The sequence below is a fragment of the Solanum dulcamara genome, chromosome 12 (assembly GCF_947179165.1).
Source record: "Solanum dulcamara chromosome 12, daSolDulc1.2, whole genome shotgun sequence".
Classification (NCBI taxonomy): domain Eukaryota; kingdom Viridiplantae; phylum Streptophyta; class Magnoliopsida; order Solanales; family Solanaceae; genus Solanum; species Solanum dulcamara.
In genome coordinates, this window is record NC_077248.1 from 55,243,686 (window position 1) to 55,264,270 (window position 20,585).

General features: G+C 36.9%; 1 long non-coding RNA gene across 4 annotated transcripts; it reads right to left on the minus strand.

Annotated features, from left to right (window-relative positions):
• Positions 1-8,102: 8,102 nt before the first annotated feature.
• Positions 8,103-12,961, minus strand: LOC129876135 (uncharacterized). 4 transcript variants are annotated; one of them, XR_008763316.1, is made up of 3 exons: positions 12,676-12,956; positions 12,526-12,584; positions 8,103-12,262 (listed from the first exon to the last, which is right to left on the minus strand). It is a non-coding gene; the product is annotated as an uncharacterized LOC129876135 (long non-coding RNA). The 4 variants fall into 4 exon arrangements; XR_008763317.1 differs by having other exon boundaries at positions 8,103-11,999; positions 12,117-12,262; positions 12,526-12,951; XR_008763318.1 differs by having other exon boundaries at positions 8,103-11,999; positions 12,526-12,961.
• Positions 12,962-20,585: the final 7,624 nt, after the last annotated feature.

Sequence of the window (20,585 nt, forward strand, 5' to 3'; positions counted from 1 at the left end):
CACTCGAAAGTCATTTCTGACCTTCAAGTGAACCACCTGATTCAGTCACACTATTATTCAATCACATTCACTCAAAGGAGGGTTCAATCATAACATACTATTCACAATATGGGGCCGAAGGCCAAACATTATCAACTCAATAAAACAAGTATAATAAGACTCCTCAAAATAACAATCCAACCTCCGCACACTCTAGTCTATGAAGCCTCTATCAAAGTCTAAAAGGTACCAATGACAAGCCCATGGCTACCAACAATCAAATTAAAGGAAACGACGACAAAACTATATAAGAAAGCTCAACATCCTCCGGAAACTAGGAGGACTCACCAACTGGCTGGGAGTGTATATAGATCTTCAACGGAGCGCCGTTTGATGATCTCTAGTACCTGTCGCTGCATCATGAAATAATGCAGGCTAAATAGAGTTAGTACATGAAATGTACGAGTATGTAAATTGGCCGAGTGAAACGACATCAGAAGGAACCAAATCAACTCGGGATATCAACTCAAGAGAAATAACAACTCAATCAAGTGTCCTAAGTCTAAACAAGAATATGGTTTAGACAGGACCAACCACATACCATTCAACTCAATCCGACTCAGAGTACTATTAAGACCTATATAGGAGTTTCTCTTATCCGACAACCATCACTTATGAGCCAGTGAAAGTACAACAAGCCGACGTTGTTGCCACATCCATTCATACTTTGCCAGGGTATAAACGAATCAACCAATCATGGATCCAATCCAACCAAGTCCTATAATGTCAGGACAGTAAATTAAGGGAAGCATTCGACTTTAACGGTTCAATCCCCTCCTACGTTTGGCGACGTAGTTATTGGGTTCAAGCATGGACTATACTCTTTCCCAATTCAGTGCTCGATACTCCTCCTAAGACTCAATGCTCATAAAACTCCATCCAATCAACTCAATCAAAACATATCGACAAGTGTCATTACAACCTTGTCAACTCATCAACTCTATCACAATCAAACCTCTCCCAATCATACAATCCGGTCAATCTCAATCATATTGTTCAAAATAAATTTAAATGCACATTTATAGCAACATGTAAACATAACCAAACATTTCCTCTATCCATTTAATCAATCTTTGATACTCAACATAATTTCAAGGTAAATAAATCAACAATTTAAGGTAGGCAACGTTATTAGGAAAATAACATTTCTTTATCAAAATCAACATAGTTTGGAAATTAACAAAATATGCTAGACACCTCATCTCAATCAACTCATAACAACATGTAGCATATCACTTTCTTGACTCCACAACATCATCATAAAGGGAATTAGGATAATAGATGAAAAATGACCTATTTGGACATAACTCTACCAATAAACTTCATTCTTATGGACAATAAATCAAAAAAAGATGTAGGGCACATGGGTGGACTCAATCCATGTATTGGTTAGCCTTACATACCTTAGAATAGATTCTTGAAGAAACCTTGTTGTTGGGTCTTCAATGGCAACTTGAATCTTGAAGCTCTTGGAACAACTCTTTGTTAGAAATGGAGAAGAAGAAGAGAGAGAGAGAGACTTCTAGGGATTTTAGAGAGAGAGAGAGGGGGCTGAAAATATGTTCCTAAAATGTTCAAGGATGATACATATATAATATAGGACGAATTCCCAAATTTCCCCTTCTCAAAAGTTCTGAAAAATAGGCTAAAACGCTCCTGGCGCGATAGTGGCGGGTCGCGCCACTACAACGCCAAGTCGATTAGGCGTAAAAACCCTGCAACCCAATAGTGGCGCGTCGCGCCAGGGACCAAACTACTGAGGCTGTTTTGTGGCGCGATAGTGGCGCGTCGCGCCCTTACAGCGCCCAGCCAATTTTCTGGGTTCTGGGAAAATTGGCTTGAAAAACCCTGCACACCTCGTAATGGCGCACCGCGCCAAAGACCAAACTACTGAGGCTGTTTTGTGGCGCGATAGTGGCGCGTCGCGCCACTATGGCGCCAAGCCCAGATTCCCAGTAGTTGCGACCCAGGCCTAAAATTCCTACCGTGCTAGTTCGTCTTAGGATCGTCATATCTTTTGACTCCAAACTCCAAAATTTATATTCTTAGTGGCGTTGGAAAGAAGACTCGACGAACTTTAATTTAATAGGTCGTGGGCCCTCCAGATCATCATATTTCAAATGATATGGCCATTAAAAGTCGACCCTTACACAAACTCCCTCAACAATTTACCGAAGACGAATCCTTTTGGACCTAGCTTTGCTCTAAGGATCCCTTATGACCCCACATCACCTCTAACACTCTTTAATTACTTAATAACTCATCTTTATTCATGCACATACTTCAAAATAATTGAGTTCGACCCTACACGTATACAAGAAAGGTCCGAATCTTAAGGAAAAATTTTGAGGGGTGTTACACTTCCTTCCTAATGATTGTTCTTAGTGATTTTTTAGAACATGCCTCTAAGAAGACAAATCTCTCATGCTAATGGTCCTCTTCCCGATCAAGTAAATAATGAAGAGTTTTAGACCGCTATCACTATGCTAGCTCGCATAGTGGCCAACCAAGGAGTAATGGCTCCTCCAAATGTGATCACACCCTCCCAAGTTCCATGGTTCGAAAAGGGATGAGGATCCCCAAGACTTTATTTATGAGGTATATAAGACTACGGATATTATGGGGATGTCTTCGGAAGAGAAGATACAGATGGTGGCCTACCAACTCAAGGGTGTTTCTCAAGTGTGGTACAACCAATGGAAGGCCGAAAGAGTGAATGAGGGTCCTATAGATTGGGAAAGTTTTAAGGGTGAATTTCTTGATCGTTTCTTTTCCTTAGAGTTGAGGGAGGAAAAGGTGATGGAATTTATCAACTTGAAGCAAGAGAGTATGAGTGTGAGGGAGTATGCCCTCAACTTCATGAAGTTGTCCAAGTATGATCCGACTTTGGTGTCCGATCCTCAAGCCCGAATGAGTAAGTTTATATCAGGGGTTTCAAATTTGGTTGTTAAAGAATGTAAGGCGACCATGTTAATAAAGGAAATGGATATCTCTAGACTCATGACTCATGCTGAGCAAATTAAAGAGGAAAAGCTTAAGGAGGTTCCTAGGATGACTAAGAAGGCCCGGATTGAGAATGGATCATCTTTTGAAAACACTTCAGTGCCTAAGTATCTCAAGGATAGGGTGCCTAACCTTAGATATCAAGGTGACAATTATAGTGGTCAAACATTTCTCGTATGCCAAAGGTGTGGAAGGTACCATCTAGGAGATTGTTTAGCCGGTTTGGGTGTATGTTTTAGTTGTGGTGTGAAGGATCATAAGTTGAGGCATTGTGCATGGGTTGCTAAGAATGATAAGGATAGTTGTTGGTGATTTCATCCCTACCCCTCTGTGGGTCCCCAAACTTAGCATGGTGCTTCATCCGGTAAGTGTGAATTCCCTTTTTGAAATGGTAATAATTGGTATGGATTGGTTGCATACATCTTATGCTTCTATAGATTTTATAACTCATTGAGTCAAATTTCAATTCCCAAATAAGTCTATTCTATAATGAAAGGGTAATGATTCAGTATTTAAGGGTAGCTTCAGTTCTTATCTTAAGGCTCTAGTTTAGGGTCATGATAAATAGAGAGAGAGTGGCCATTCTGTGTTTTGACAAACTATGGCATTCTTACCCCATTTAAGGTTATAGACATGGAGGAAGAGCTAGATGGATCTTATTATGAACAATATATAGGTAAGAGTATATTGATGAGTCTGTTAGTAGGAGTTAATGCAAATGTAGATATAGAGAGGCTAATATAGGCATGAAAATTCTTAATTGATGATGACTCCAAATTCTATTGTGCTAATAGAGAATGTGAGTATTGAAGAGAATTTGACTTAGGAGAAGGTCCCGATTGAGATTTTTAGACCGGCAAGTCAAGAGGTTAAGAAATAAAGACATTGCATCCATCAAAGTGTTATGGAGGAATCAACAAGTAGAGAGTGCTACGTGGAAAGAAGAATCGGGCATGATGAAGCGTTATCCGTATCTCTTTATTTTCACTCAAGCCGAAAGGTACTAAGTTGTTCATGATCAGATCGATTAAACTCCTACGTTTCAGTTCCATATGTCATTAATATGCATGCATGATTCATGAAAATGATTTTTTCTCAAGGACTATGTCTTGGATTAAGTATGAGTTTACATGTTCTATGCAATTTTCAAAGTGTCCTCATATTCATGTTGGGTTGCTAGTCCTTTTCCACGTCTTTCCTATATTAGTTGGATCTCATTCGAGGATGAATGTTCTCAAGGGAGAGGTATTGTAATATCCCTTAAAATACTCATAAGTGCCTTAAGAATGACTTGAAAATAGGCCGCTCATGTAATGCATTATCCTTAATTTTTTTAGAAAATTTGAGTTCGCAATAGTGATGGTTTTCTGGCTGAATTTAGTTTTTAGCAAGGGCACTTTAGACTTTTCCCTAATTGTTAGATAATGAACCTAGATATTTTTAGGACCTAATTCAGCTCTATAAATTAACCTAAACCTCTAATTCTATTCATTCTTCTACAATTCACCTACTCAAATATTTCTCTCTCTACAAAAGACTCTCAATGGCTCCGTTAAAGACTTCAAGTAAATTCACTCAATCTCTCCATCAAAACTCTCAAGTTCTTCCAAATTATTTGGTTTTCTCACTTAAGGTATGTGAGTATTGATTCATGGATTCTTTCATCCATAAAGCCCAATCAATTTCTCAAGTTTTCTATCAAATTAAAGTATGGTATTTATGGGTTTTATGATCTCTCTTCTAATTGCATGAATTATGATTCAAATTATGATTATAATTCTATTTTGATATAAATTGATGGTTATTGCATTGAATTGAAGAGTTTTTCAATAAATTCTCCTATTTTGGTCTCTAGGGTTCATGATGTAAAATATGAGTATTTTCAATTATACTTTCTAATGATACTATCTATATGAATTATGTATGGGCTGATAGAAGGTATATGATCATGCATGTTTTCAAGTCAATTACATGATTTTCAAGTCAATTGGTTATGCAATTGAGTTCTACTCTAAGTTCAAAGTATAAATTCCGTGCAAGTCATGAAGTAAGGTGACTCAGGGCCCTATGTGGTGACCTAGGGCTTAGTTATATTAATTATGCAAATATAATTGTAATGATGAAAGGACAATCCTCACATTATAAGTATGTTATGAAAATGAGCTACTCTATGATTTCAAACCTATGATCATGACTTATGATTTTATGCTATGTATGTATTCCGTGGGATTTAATTTAGCACCGAGTTGACTTGTGGTGGGGGCCCTACCAAAAGCATTAGTAGAAGCCTCATGTCTCATAAACTACATGCCACCATAGGTTGCCTCCATGGCCTAACTATTGGATCCATATATAACTTACGTATGACTTGCCTAGCAAGGTAGAGTCTACCTTGGCAAGTAGATTCCCCTTTTTCTTCGTTGTATGAGGAGACAACGGGATTCCATGTTATAGCTCGCATGGTCTTATTGTCGGTTATGGTTCCTATACCACATATGTATGATCTCTTATGTATGCCATGATTTTTAAACTATGCTTTTTAAATTCTTGGGTCATTATGATTTTCTCATGACTTTACTTATATCATCTTATCATTTGTTTTACTTGACCATTCCATTCCATGATTTACATTGCATGAAATGCCCTCATACTTAGTACATTCCAATGTCCTAATGCATACTTTTTTCCTACATTGTCTCATAATGTAGGGGTTGAGCTTGAATATCATATTCATCCAAATGGCTAGTTAAGCTTTCCTATCCGGCGGTGTGTGTGGCAAGTCCTCATTTATTGGGGACTAGTTATCGAGTTGGTTATTATTTTCAAAGACTTTTGTTATATTTCATATTAAAGGTGAGCTAGGGACATGTCTTAGCCCCCGCCCATATTCATTAGTAGAGGCATCTAGTTTTACAAATATTTCGAGTCATTGTTGTCATGTGACAGTCTTAAATCTCTAATCATGGTTTAGACTCTCTTATGATGTTTTCACTTTTACTTTACCTTATGTATGCTTATGATATGTACAAGAGACTTGGTTGGAGCCTTCGGGGTTTTGATTGTCGTGTTACGACTAGACCCTAGGTCGGATCGTGACATTTAATTACCTAATAAGTATAACCAGAAGAGGTAAATTTGTTGAAATTTTGGAAATAAAAACCACGAGTTTAATGACTTGGCTTATGTCCAACGTACTTCTCCTATTATAAATGCAGTTGTATGCCATCTTTCTCTTTCAAACTATAATATTGTGATGGGATTTTTGGGTGTAATTTCCTACAGAAAATTTTCTCTTAAGAGAAAAAAGGGGAACACAATCTAAAATCAACAACATGCCAACCAAATTATAACGATTTTGAATTTTACTAAAAATGTAAAATTATTTATAGATTTTTGTATGTATGAGTATATTTTTGTGTACAAGTTGTTACTTTATGTGTTTCTCGGGCTTTGCACAAGCATCCAAATTTAGTCTCAATTATCAACACCAAATTACCGACAGAACTATCTCAATGTAGTGAGATCATTAATGGTGTTAAAGAAGGAAGGTGAGAAAATACTCTTAACGTCTATAAACCCATATTCGGATGTGGTCCATTTTTTAATAAACCATGTGTTTATATATACAATGTAAGGGGATCATCTTTTTTCTTCTCAAGATTCATTTTATAGTTTGGATTTTAGGAAGGTTTTATATTTTATATGGTAAATTATCTATAAGCGAAGTAGTATTGAAATGATCTGGATAAAGAATAGAGAAACATGATTGAGAAGGATTGGTCTAACAAACGCTAATCTTGTATAGTTAATTGATTGAATAGTATTCTTCCGTAAGACAACCTTTTGAAAGCGTGGTAAAAAGTAGCATGCGTAAGAAAAAGTTTATGGAGAAAAGATTGGAGGGGCTAAGAGGATTTGTAGAATTAAAAAATATATATATATATATATATATATATATATATATATATATATATATATATATAGATTTAGGGCGAGGAGATATAATTAATATTATGTTCATCATATGGAATCTAAATTTGTTGTTGAGTATAAAATAAAGATAAAATTGTATCAATGGATCAAATAGAGACAAATAAAAGGCATGTTTCCGAAAGATTCAAATGGAAATCCTTTTACTTGTCACATATTTAGGTTCTGTTTGTATTATCTTTTTTTAAGTGGTTAGTCTTTTAATGATTTTATTTTTTAATTTCTAAAGATAGTACTAAAAACTCTTAAGTTCTTTTCCTCTTTCAAATTCCCTCTTCTCACCTTCTAATCTACCACTAATTGAAATCTTTGATGCGTCTATTGAGGGTCTTGAGGAACTATCCATAATCAAGCAATGAGGTACAGATCAATCCTACATTGGATTTTATGTTATTCAGCGTGTTCAATTGATAACGCTCAACTATACTCTGATGAATCGAAGTGTAGGTGGTTGTTGTCCATATAAACACATTGTAGAGTTGGGGCTGAATCCTACGAGGAACAATGTATAGGCAATTGAAGAAATTAAGAATTACAAGATACTAGTTTGAATCTGAAATAAAAGATACAATTATACTATAAAGATATTGGTAATAATTTAGGATAGGGGGCTAGAAAAGAACAAGGAATAAAGCCTTTTCAAGCAAGGATACCATTGAGATTTGGGAATGGGATATCAATCAACACCTATACGATCCATTGTATATTATTTCATACAATCTAAATTAATCATGGATAATATCATATATGCCTAGAACCTAAACCATCCACCTAGTTATCTCGAATATAGGCAAATATTTCTCAACTAGTTCTTTAGAACTTAATTGAGTAACAACACAATTAAATCAACTATAGGCAATGCATGGATTCACTATTTCTAGCTATAATCTGATATATGAGTGGCTACACCTTAAATTATGCTCTAATCAACTTTTTCAATCTCAATTGACTCTTTCAAGCTCTATCAAAGTAAATGGGCAAGTCCAAGGAGTGATCAAATACATAGGAAACCAATTAAAACTTGAAATTAATTTAGATAATCAAAGACCCAATTCATATATAAGAAAATATTCAACTAATTGCAAAAGCATAAGATTAAAATCAATAACCCACAAATTATTTATCTCTAATACAAAATTCAAATCACCATGACAACTACACAGAGAAATTAAGCAATACAAAGCAAAGAGGTTAAGAAAGGATTAAAAATCATTACAAATTAAGCTCTCAATCTTCACTCTAATGATGTTTGTTGTGGAAACCTTGCTCTCAAAGTTAAGCCAAACTGAAAAATATCCCAATATAATTAGTGTAAATCAGTGCATCCCCTAAAATGGTTGTACATGAGTGTATAATAATATTTGGGATAAAATAACGTCAATTTCCAACACTGTCCCTGAAGCCTGACATGTTCTTCATCGAGGTCGTGAACATTGACAATGATCACGAAGTCAATGTTGACTAAGCCATCGCGATCGTGAAACATCTTCACACGATCCGGAAGAGTTAGTTGTTTGTTGACCACGATCATGACTCGTTGACCACACGGCCGCGAAGAATATTTCACTGCCATTTCCAATTTTCAGTTTTAGCTCTCTTTTTGCCTCGATTTCACTTGATTTCTTCTGTTATTCTCCAAATCAACTTATAATTCAATTTCCTGCAAAATATGAAGAAAACCACATCAAAAGCACTTATTGTCACATAAACAAGGCAATATTATGAGTTTACATACGAGAAAAGTGGGTAAAAATACCCACTCATCACTAGCCCCAACTTAGAAAAATTTGTTTGTCATCAAGCAAAACAAAATCAAAAGCACAAGAGGCATTCAAATAAGCAAAACTCACTTTCATTTCACCTAAGAATCATGATCATGACTTTGGTTGGTACTAAAAAATAGTCCTTATGCAACTTTTCCCAAAAACAACCCCGTCACTTCATGTTATATTTTTCAAGAACCAAGAATCATTAAATGACAACTACTCAAACTCAAGAAGTGACTCAACTCTTTAGCTCTTGTACGTGCTCACTTGATTCAATTAGGAAATTTCAAAATCACCACTTAATCAATTTGCATGCCCTCACAAGAAAAACAATGTCCCAAACACTCACAAAATATGTACAAACTAGGGACAAAAACACAAACACTCACACACACAATAGAACATCTTATGAACACAAATGACACATCATAGGCTTCCCCATATTTTCAATCATTATTGACTCAAGTTCATATGGTTAGAAATCTCAAAGGACTTTGTTAAGCTTGTAATGTAGGCTGAAGGTTAGGATATCATTTAGGCATAAGTGACTACACCCTCCTTGAATTACTCAACAACTCATCATTTTCCAATTTTTCTACTTTTTTTATCACTATTCAAACCACTGCATATTTTAAATTTTCATTTCCATTCAAGATGCCCCACACATGCAACTGTTTTCAATTTTTGAAGGATTCAAATCTCATTTATTCAGTTTCTTTTCTTGTTTTTCACAACCTTTTCATTCTTGACAACTTTTTCCTCCATTTATCAATTTTTTTTTATCAATCTCTCTTTTTTTTTACCAAGCTCTTATGTGATAGGCATCCCTTCTACGAGTCTCCCATAACACCCCCCCAACTTAGGCTTTTGGCCTCTACTTTCACAATTTTAAATTCAAGGAGGAAAAGGGTTCGAAAGGAAAATGTCTTTTCAAAATGGGTAAGGCTTGTAATAAGGTTGTCAATAAAAGGAGTTAGGTTCAAAGGGGGCAACTAATGATATATTTAGTGCAAATATGGGATTTTTAGGCCAAGTGGACTTTAAGAACAATCAAGAAATACCTAAGATTATTTATCCAACCAAACTCAATAAAGACCAATGTTTCAAGACCAACCGGGCAAGTTTTAGGTAGAACAAGCAAACATAAGGAATTATTCAACAACTCACCACACATGGAATGAAAATCACTCAAGATGGTTGAAAATCATATTTTCTTTTCGAACATTCAAGTGGCATCAAACATTCAACCCACTAACGGATCAAATGTCACTAAAAGAGTTACAAGAGTTGTCACAAAATCATTCAAAATATGCCCATCTTTCAAAATGGAGGGGTATAAAAGACTATATTCTTAGTACCAACAAAATAACAACCTCCAAAATGACTACAATTTTTCCTTTAAGAAAGTCGTCAACCAATGCATCATCGGACAAACTCATACATCTATTCGAGACTGGCATATGATTACTCAGACTTCACCTCACAATAACTATCAAATAAACTCACAACCAACTAATGATTTTCTCTTAAGAAAGTCGTCACTCTATCCATCATAGGGCATCAACATTCAGAAACACAATCTAAGAAATTGAAAACAAAAAAACTATGAAATGTAAGGAAAACTAACGAAGAAAAAGAAAAAATGACTAATCCATCACAATCAATATCAAAATAAAAAGACCGACAATGGCACATCATCTAAATCATCATCAAGGTTGATCAAGGGCACACAAATCCATAATAAGCCCGACAAGGGAAACATCAAAATAATCAGCAGAAGCAATAATAATCCAGAATCACAAATCCCAACATCAACTATACAAAAGGACCCTAAGTGAAGCACCCCCAACTGAAAATAAAATTGTGTCTCCTCATAGTACAAATATCAAACAGAGAATACCAGGGGCTCCTTGAGATGTCTTAATTAAAATTGGAGTTATTGGGGACTGAAAGGATATCATCATCATCATCATCATGATCTCCAGAATCGCAGAACCTTCTGAATGTCCATCATCTTATTGAGGAATTTGCTCTTCTTCTTCTCGATAACCTTCATCTTCTTCTGCCTTCTCTCAATCTTGGCCAACCTATCTTTAATCTGCTGCTTCTTACTCATAATAGTAGATAAGGTCGAAGACATAATACCTGAAGTGGAGGAGGAGGACTCTCCAGGGCTGGTAGGGAGGCACTATACAAGCTCTCGAATCTATGAATCCACGCCATGCACTTGGCCGGATATATGGACCAAAGCTGGAGGCCCAACTTACAGTAACCCACCAGATAAAGAAGTGGATTATAGATCAAGGAAAGCACTACTCTCAGCGAATGTACCAAACGCCGAATCAAGTATGTCAATCTTTCTTTTCTTCACTACATCCCCCTTTTCATTCATCTTTAATTGATGAAATGGTTTTTTGAGACTTTTCAGGCTATTCATTTTCTTTTGTTCAACCGCAGCTATTAGGCATAAATAGGTAATCTAAAAAGTTCAGTAAAGATTTTTTGTACCTCCAATGACTACCTCATGAATTTTTTGTACAATCAACTCGCCAACATTGAGTTAAATACCCTCCATAATCGCACAAATGAACATCACCCTGCCAAGGGACACATCGATCTCATTTCTTGAAGGTATGATATGGCTGCAAATAATAGATAGCCATGTGTTGGCCTTGAGGTTGAATTTGGAGGAATCAATCCTAAGATTCAAAGCAATCCATTATGGCCTATGGCCATCGTGTAAGTGACTCAAACACCATTCTTGCCCTTCAGCCTGTGCTCTTGCCTTGTGCACGTCGTTGTCTGTTGCAGGAAGGCCATAATAAACATTAATAGTGGCGAAGTCAAATCGGACTTGCTTCTCTTAAACCATGACCACCAAATCACCATTAAAGTCTATTTCGATGGCATTGGCACAGAATTCGCAAACCATAGAGTTATTTGCTTTGATAGGATCTAGTGCAAAGCACATCCAGCCGTTGGCGTCCAATCATCTATAAAGACCGGGAATTTTGGCTTAAAGATTATCCAATAGAATTCCCCTCTCCTTAATAATTTTTTTTATGTGAGGCAGCCATTCAATCGGTGACACTTGGCTGAAACAAACAACTACTGGTTATAGTACTCATCCTCAATTATTTGTTCCTCAACTCGTTGCTCATTTTGAATATCATTCTCGGCCATTTTGCACAGCTAAAGTATCTAAAAATGATGCAAACATATTAGAAAATCATATAGGCATGCAAAACAATGTATTAGCATAAATTTAGGTTAAAGAAATGGATGTAAAATGAATTGAGGATGATGGGGTGAAGTTACTATTTTTAGGCAGTTTCACTGCCAGGGATTTAACTCATCCCGATCGCGGAATTGACGCTCGCGATAGCGATGTACAACTGTGGTCAACCTCATTTTCACTCTTCACGATCTTGGAATTGGGCCTTGCGATTGTGAAGATCAGTTAGCTTCAGAGAAATTCTCAGTCAGGCATATTGTCGAACAGATTGAGGCCATCAAGTTTCAAGCAAATTTCTTTCAACAAAATTCATTCTTACTAGCCGCCAACTCCAATTTTCAGCAAACACACCATCAATAACACTACTACACCCCACAATTCAACATTTGAACACAATTTCATATTCAAATTTTGGGCGAGAATCAAACCTAATTTTTAACTAACTTACAAACTCAAGAGACAACAAAATCAAGAGGAGAAGAGGAAATATACCTTGGGAGATTGACTCTTGATGAACTTTTGAGTGTAATCAATCACAGGAAAAGGAAATTCTTTGTGAAAAACAAGAAGAATTTTGGATCAGCTTTGGGAGAAAATGGATGTTTGGTAAAAATGAAAAGACTTGGTCTTTTTTTTTTTTACCTGACCACGAGTAATCTTGGTCGCTACCCTCTCCTTGCAATCGCGACTGTGCTCCTATCAATTCTACATTATCGCAGCCTTGGGCTTATGGGATCGCGATCAATGATTGAACCTAAAACTTCTCTTGATTTTTTGGCTATGTAAGGACCCATTTGGTGACTCGCCCACTAACTTTTGGCAATCTTCAGTTTCCAAAAAGTGATCCCAACCCTTGAAGGTTTTTCAACTCCAATCTTTAATTTCATTCTAATTTTAACTTCCAAACCTATTTAATTAGCTCCAAACATTTGAAATTATGGGGATTAGTCAAAAATAAAATCCAAATCTATTATAAAAACCAAAAACTCAAAATTAAACTAAAAATTATTTTTTTGGAAACCTATGAGTTGCCTCCTATCAAGCACACAATTTAATGTCACTGTGTGACGTCGATCTCATCAGCCTTTGTGTTTCCACTTTGAGGCGACCAACCGTCTCCCCAACTTCAAATCAATTTCTCTATGAAAATTATGGGGACAACATCAGAGCATCAAGAATCTCACATAATATCTCCACTTCGAAGACTTGAATTTCGTACCAAATTTCAAATCGTTGTTTCTTTGAGGATCATTGGGCATAAGTGAGAGGATCAATAGGCTTTCGAACATTGAATTTTATAACTTTTGGCCTTTAAATAAATGACACTCTTACTTCCAAATGAACTAAAGTTGCCATAAATCATATTTTTGACATTTTCTTGCACATTTAGTATCATTTCTTGGAATTTTATTGGATTGGCTCGGTTGCAAACACCAAAAATTTCATCCATATTAGTAACAACCCCTTATTCTTGAGATATAAACTCCAATTTGCTATTTTAGTCCACTTGATGAGGAGCATGACATACTCCAATTCTTGTTCTTACCTTGGTCTTCAAAGTCGCAATTTCAAACTCAAGTTGGATCATTTCATGGCACTGAGTTAGGTGAAAATTTCAGAAATCATTCGTCATTTTGAGCAGTAGATGTTGTAGCTTCTCACCATGAAAAACCTTTTGGGCCAAGCTTATGAGCCAAGATTGACTCACTACACCCAATTTTTCACACATTTGTTCATCTAGAGAAGCCTTCACATAACTATCCCCAACATCAGATCCTCCACAACAAGGCCATGGTCATCAACATAGGGATAACAACCACCAAATATTGTTCCTTTACAATAATCCATTGAACAAAACAAAAATAATAATTCACAATTTGGATAGAAACTAGTAAAATATAAATTCTAAATCAATTCAATACGCCAAATTGTTCCCTGGCAATGACACAATTTTTGATAACGCTCAACTACACTTTATGAATCGAAGTGTAGGCGATCGTTGTCAATATAAACCCAATGTAAAGTCGGGGTTGAATCCCACAAGGAACAATCTGTGGCAGTTGATGAAATAAAGAATTACAAGCTACTAGTTTGAATTCGAAATAAAAGATATAATTATAATATAAAGATATTGATAACAATTTAGGATAGGGGGATAGGAAAGAACAAGGAACAATGCCTTTTCAAGCAAGGATACCAATGGGATATCAATCAACACCTATACGATCCATTGTATACTAATATCATACAATCTCAATAAATCATGGATAATATCATATATGCCTAGAACCTAAATCATCCACCTATTTCTCTCATATATCGGCAAATATTTTTAAACTAGTTCTTTCGAACTTAATTGAGTAACAACACAATTAAATCAACTATAGGCAATGCATGATTCACTATTTCTATCTATATGTGATATATGCGTGGCTACACCTCAAATTATGCCCTAATCAACTTTTTTCCAACCTCAATTGGCTCTTTCAAGCTCAATCAAAGTAAATGGGCAAGTACAAGGAGTGACCAAATCCATAGGAAATCAATTAAAACTTGAAATTAATTTAGATAATCAAAGACCCAATTCATAAATGAGAAAATATTCAACTAATTGCAAAAGCAAAAGATGAAAATCAAAAACCCACAAATTGTTTATCTCTAACACAAAATCCAAATCACCATAACAAGTACACCTAGAAATTAAGCAATACAAAGCAAAGAATTGAATAAAGGATTAAAAATCATTATAAATTAAGCTCTCAATCTTCACTCTAATGGTGTTTGTTGTGGACATTGGTCATAAAATCTGGTAAATGACCTCAAAATAGAATTTTTATGGTTGCATCAGATTTGAAATGGTCAAATTAGGCTAGTACATGGTCGGCGTGAGTATTGAGGCATTCAGTGTGAGTTTTTGGTCATTTGGCATTTTAGCTTCTGAATTTGGCCTAAGGTTGGCTTTGGTAAACATTCTTTGAAAACACACTCAAATGAAAATTTCTTCAGTGCGGTTAGTTCTGAAATGTCACATTTGGTCTACAACAAAATTTTGTTTGCTTCCCAAGGCTTCCGATCTAATCTCGAGAATCATTATGGAATTTGACTGAAAATGACATTTGGTTGTGGAAACCACTTTCCATTAAAATGACCTCGAATGGAAATTTTGAATGAGCTATTGAGTCCAAACATCAAATTTTGTTCTTAGCATATCTCGTTTGCACGCAAGTGATTCTGAACAAATTCCGACCACCCTATCCGAGACTTTGAACTTGCCAAAAATAGTTGTTGCAATAGTTGATATTGCAGGTCTTATTGTTTTCGAAGCAATCATGGTGGAGGGCTGCATTTGTTGAGACAAGGGAACTAGTCTCCACATTCGCATAGATCTAGCTGTGTTCGAGGAGGTCTGTTAGGTAAGCCTCTATGTTCGCGGGCCAAGAGCCGCATTCGCGGAGCACTGTCTCCTTTTCCTCTGTATTCGTGGGCTGGCCTCTATGTTCGCAGAGGTCTAGACCCTTTCCTTCTATGTTAGCGGGCTACTATAGCCACGTTCTCAAAGGTCAGTTCCTTGGTCTTTTAATGTAAGACCAAGGATGAACTCAATCATTGTTGAGATATTAAACCTTCATTCTCACTTGTTTTATGTCCAAATTGAGTGATTCCAAGTCTTAGGAATCTAACATTATTGTGGCTATGACTGTTAATGATTAAAGAGTGTTCGGGAATCATCGTTTGATGTAAATTTAATTCTGAAGCTGCTACCATTGTTAAATATTTAAGCTTAAATTGTGAAATTATTGCATGTTGAGGTTTGGGTTGTTTTGGGCCCCGAATTGTATTCTATTTTGGGATACAAGGTTAGGGTGGTATTTCTAACCTTTTCATGATTCAATTTTGGATTTACCTAAGCGGTCCCATATTTCTATTTTTTTACTCCAAGATTGGCTCGTCTTTGATTTTGATAATTTTAGTATTAAAATGACCGTATTAATGTTGTGATTCTAATTTTGAAAGTGTGGCAGTGTTAGGAGGCTGTAATAAAGGGAAAGGATTCATTTATGTGACTTGGAGCACGCGTGGTTGGCCTACAGGTAGGCTACAACTTTCCTCTCCTTAGACTGATCATGATTAAGCATTTATATGTTGTATTATGGAGATTTGAGGGTGTTTGGTGGTTGAGCATGTTAAATGCCTAGAATCCATGCCTTAGACTCTATTTTCGGGTTATCAAAGCATGTCTATTGTGATTGTTGACCATCCACAACTTGTGGTGTGCATTTATGTGGGTTGTTTATACCCTTGAGAGCATGTTTGGCCTTATCCTAGGCTTAGACTAGTGATTTCCATAGACTTGCATACTTTTGGAGCAGTTAGGCCTTGAAATCTCTCTAATGTTTCTTTAAATGAGTTAGCTCCCTATAGACTAATATAGAAGACTTGAGTCTGATTGTCTAGACCATAGCTAGGCAGTAACACTACTCTTAGATTTATATATCCATATTTTCCCTATCTTCATCGGGTCTAGTATACTCAATTCTTGATTCGAAAAGCTACTCGTCAATTCTGGTTGGATAAGATTCAGGCTGGAGTGATTTATTGATGGAACTTGGATTAGGGGTACTCTCTATAATGCTCCATTAGCTGTTGATACTAATTCAGACCGATTCTCCTTTGTTCATGGTTCAAGTATCCAATTCACTCCACCGAGCATGGTTCAAGTCTTTGCCGTAACATTATAGCCTCAGTTCAAGCCGCTGTCTTTCTTCAGTCATAGTTCAAGTCAACCTCCATTTGAAGCGGTGGCTCAAGTCTATAACTACCTTTTTAGCCTTTGTTCAAGTCCATAGCTACTTTCACCTCAGTTGAATTCCTTGGTCATATTTAAGCGTGATTCAAGTCCACGGTTATACTTATCCATTGTTCAAGTCCTTGATTACTCCAAATCTGGGTTCAAGTCCTTGATTCTTCCATCGTCATCCAGTTCAAGTCCTTAACTCTTGTCAGCTTTGGTTAAAGCTTTAATTTCATGGTTTGGTTTTGTTCAAGTTTGTGAGAAGTTGGGCATTAATAGGAACTTTGTCAATTTCTCTTATTTTACTTCAACTCTTATTTACACCTATTAGGCTTAAGAGAGTCTTCTCAGGTTTACTTTTAACCTGTGCATGGGCATACCTATTGGGTTTATGAAAGCCCAATAAAATTTAGGTGGCTACTCTCTTTCTCTTTGGGTTTGAGTAAGCTCGTGTGCATACCCATTAGATGTTCTCATTATTCTCTCTTTCAATGTTTTAGATTCCCGCATTCTATAACACTTTTATTTTTTTGGATCAGTCAAGTTATGTTGATTACTGGGTACCTGTTATTTTGGTACTCATACTATACTTCACATCTATTTTTGTGATGCAGGTCCAAGTACTAGCTATCACTAATGATCTCGAGCCGGCTGTAGTCATATTTGGAGACGAGGGTGAGCACACAACATCCTTGATTTGCCCGTCTCCTTTTGTATATATATATAGACAGAAGGATATGGGCAAATCAATATATACATATATATATATTGACTTATCTTTTACTTTTTGAGATAGTCTATTTCTATGGTCCATTTTTAGGACTTATACTCATTTTGTTAATATCTCTGTACATGTGACTTCCATGTTCTGGGAGGAATTTATCAATTTTATATAATTTTGGTTTGCTTCCACTGTTTCATTTATGATTCTTGTTATTATATTATTATGTTAGTTGAATATTTGTCTTCTGCCCTTATTTCAATTACTTGTAGTTCTAGGATATAGGATGGATTTCCTACTGGTGGGTTATGGTTGGCACCATCATGACATGAGAAACCAGGTCATGACAAGTTGGTATTAGAGCTTCAGGTTTACCAGTCTCACTTGTACAGAGCTAATGTCTAGTATATTTCTTATCAGTTTCATAAAATCTAACTTGGTCCACTATTTTATAGGATGACTCGCATATGTGGTTGAGCGATTGGGGGGTGATGCACTCAGGTCCACAAATAGAGCCCTAACTAGGAGTAAAGGCCGACCCTGAGGTCGTGCCAGGGATACTTCCCCAACACATGATAGAGAGCAGAATTCAGAGCCAGAAGTGGAGCCATATGTAGCTTTAGGATATCACCACTCATTGGGTAGAGGACCATCCCAGCCACCACCCTTACCAGTTGCAACACTATATCTACAGGCTATGTCAGCCCATATATTGGCAATGATAGGGGGTATACAATATCCCCATCTCTAGCTGCTCCTGTACCGAAGAGTCAACCTACACCAGCAGCACTAGTAGTTCAGTTGCCACTAGCACCTGCCTCCACCTAGCCAGATGATTTAGAGGGCATCAAGCCATTGGGCGAGTAGAAGATGCTCGAGGTGTTTTTTAGATTATTACCACTGAGGTTTTCTAGGGATGTAGGAGAGGATTCCCACGAGTTTGTGCTTACTTTCCATGAGCAGCTTCATACTTTAGGATTAATGGAGTCATGAGGGGCCAACTTTATCGCATATTAGGTAGACAGTCCTACTAGGCAGTGGTAGTGTCCATATTTAGAGACTAGGCCAGCTGGTTCTCTACCAGTTTCAAAGGCAGATTTTTCTAAGACCTTCTTGGCCAGGTTCATCCCTAGAATCATTAGAGATCAACTCTGAGATCAGTTTTTATGGTTGGAGGAGGGCTATATGACCGTGTCAGAGTATGAGGCTAGATTCTACGAGCTCTCTATACATGTCATTATGATCTTACCTATAAAGGAGGAGAGAGTTTAGTGTTTTGTTTAATGATTAAGACTCTAATTGGGGATTGATACTCAGACCCTAGTCTCAACGGGTTGCTCCTTTTTGGATGTGGTGGACTATGCCCACACATTTGAGCAACTTCATCGCATGGTCCAAGAGGGAAATGGCAAGAGAGACAGACATGATGATAGCCATGGTGGGCCCTATTTTAAGTCCAGAGATTTATATGATAAGCCTTGCTAGAGGTTCTAGCAGGGTCAGTCTAGTCGCCCCTTCTAGGCTATGCTACATGCTATAGAGGGTGACCAGTACCATCAGGGTAACTCTAGTGCCGATTCATTTTACGGTTGAGGTGGTATTCAAATGGGGTTTTTAGTTTGGGGTGGCCGACCTCCAAATACGATCAGAATAAGATATGGGTATTGTGACAGCATAGATCTAGATCATTGTTCTTGAGAGTGTCCTCTCTGGAGGTTAGATGCACTAGCCATAGCACCTCTAGTTAGAGGTGGAGGTAGGGCAGGACCGCAAGGGTTGTCACCAGAGTGCACAGGAAGGTCCTAAAGGAGACAGGATAGGTGGTCTGGCCGATGTACGGGGTAGAGGTGCCTAGGATCACTTCTATACATCTCCAACTAGAGTAGAGGTTGAGGCATCAGAAATATGATCACAATGCGATTCTTTTATGCCATCAACCTGCCTCAACTTTATATGATCCAAGCTCCACTTATTCTTATGTATATGTGTATTGTGTCCCTCGACTTACTATGAGTTCAGAGCCTTTGGCCGAGTCGTTATGTGTTTCGACCCCGATAGGTAATTCTTTAGTAGTGGATCAGGTTTCCAGATTCTTTGTGGTGACTATTCATTGGCAGGACACTCGAGGTGATCTTATTTTACTTGATATTTTGTATTTCGATATAATTCTTGGCATGGACTAGTTTTCCCCTGAATGAGCAATCTTGGATTACTATGCCAAGACTGTTACCTTAGTTATGCTTGATATTTCGCCGATTGTGTAGTAGGGCTCTTGTAGTCGCACACCAATTGGGTGATTTTTTTTATTCAGTCTTGTAGGTTAGTGGCTAGTGGGTTTTGGCATATTTGTCTTATATTGGAGATTTTTCTAGGAATGGCCCTACAATTGATTAAGTGCCTATAGTCTGTGCGTATGTAGATATATTTCCTACCGACCTGCCTGCCTTCCCCCAGATTGTGCTATTGACTTTTCCATTGACTAAGAGTCAAGAAGTCATCCAATTTCCATTCCACCATATTGTATGGGCCTCATAGATCTTAAGGAGATTGGTGTTCCGCTTGAGGATATTTTGGGTAATGGATTTATTTGACCTAGTGTATTGCCTTGGGGTTCCCTAGTCCTATTTGTGTAGAAGAAGGATGGTACTATGCAAATGTGTGTTGATTACAAGCAGTTAAACAAGGTAAGAGTAAAGAATAGTTACCCATGCTTTGGATTGATGATTTATTTGAATAGTTTTAGGATGTCGTGGTGTTTTGTAAGATTGATTTGAGATTCGAATACCATAGTTGAGAATTAGGGCGGCAGACATCCCTAAGACCGCATTTAGGACTCACTACGACCTTTATAAGTTCCTAGTGATGTCTTTTGGGTTGACTAATGCTCCTTCCACCTTCATGGACTTGATGACTCATGTATTCAGGACATATCTGGCCTCCTTTTTCATAGTCTTCATCAATGATATATTAGTATACTCGTGGAGCTGGAGTGATCATGAGCAACATTTGAGGATATTGCTCCAGACTTTGAGAGATCAG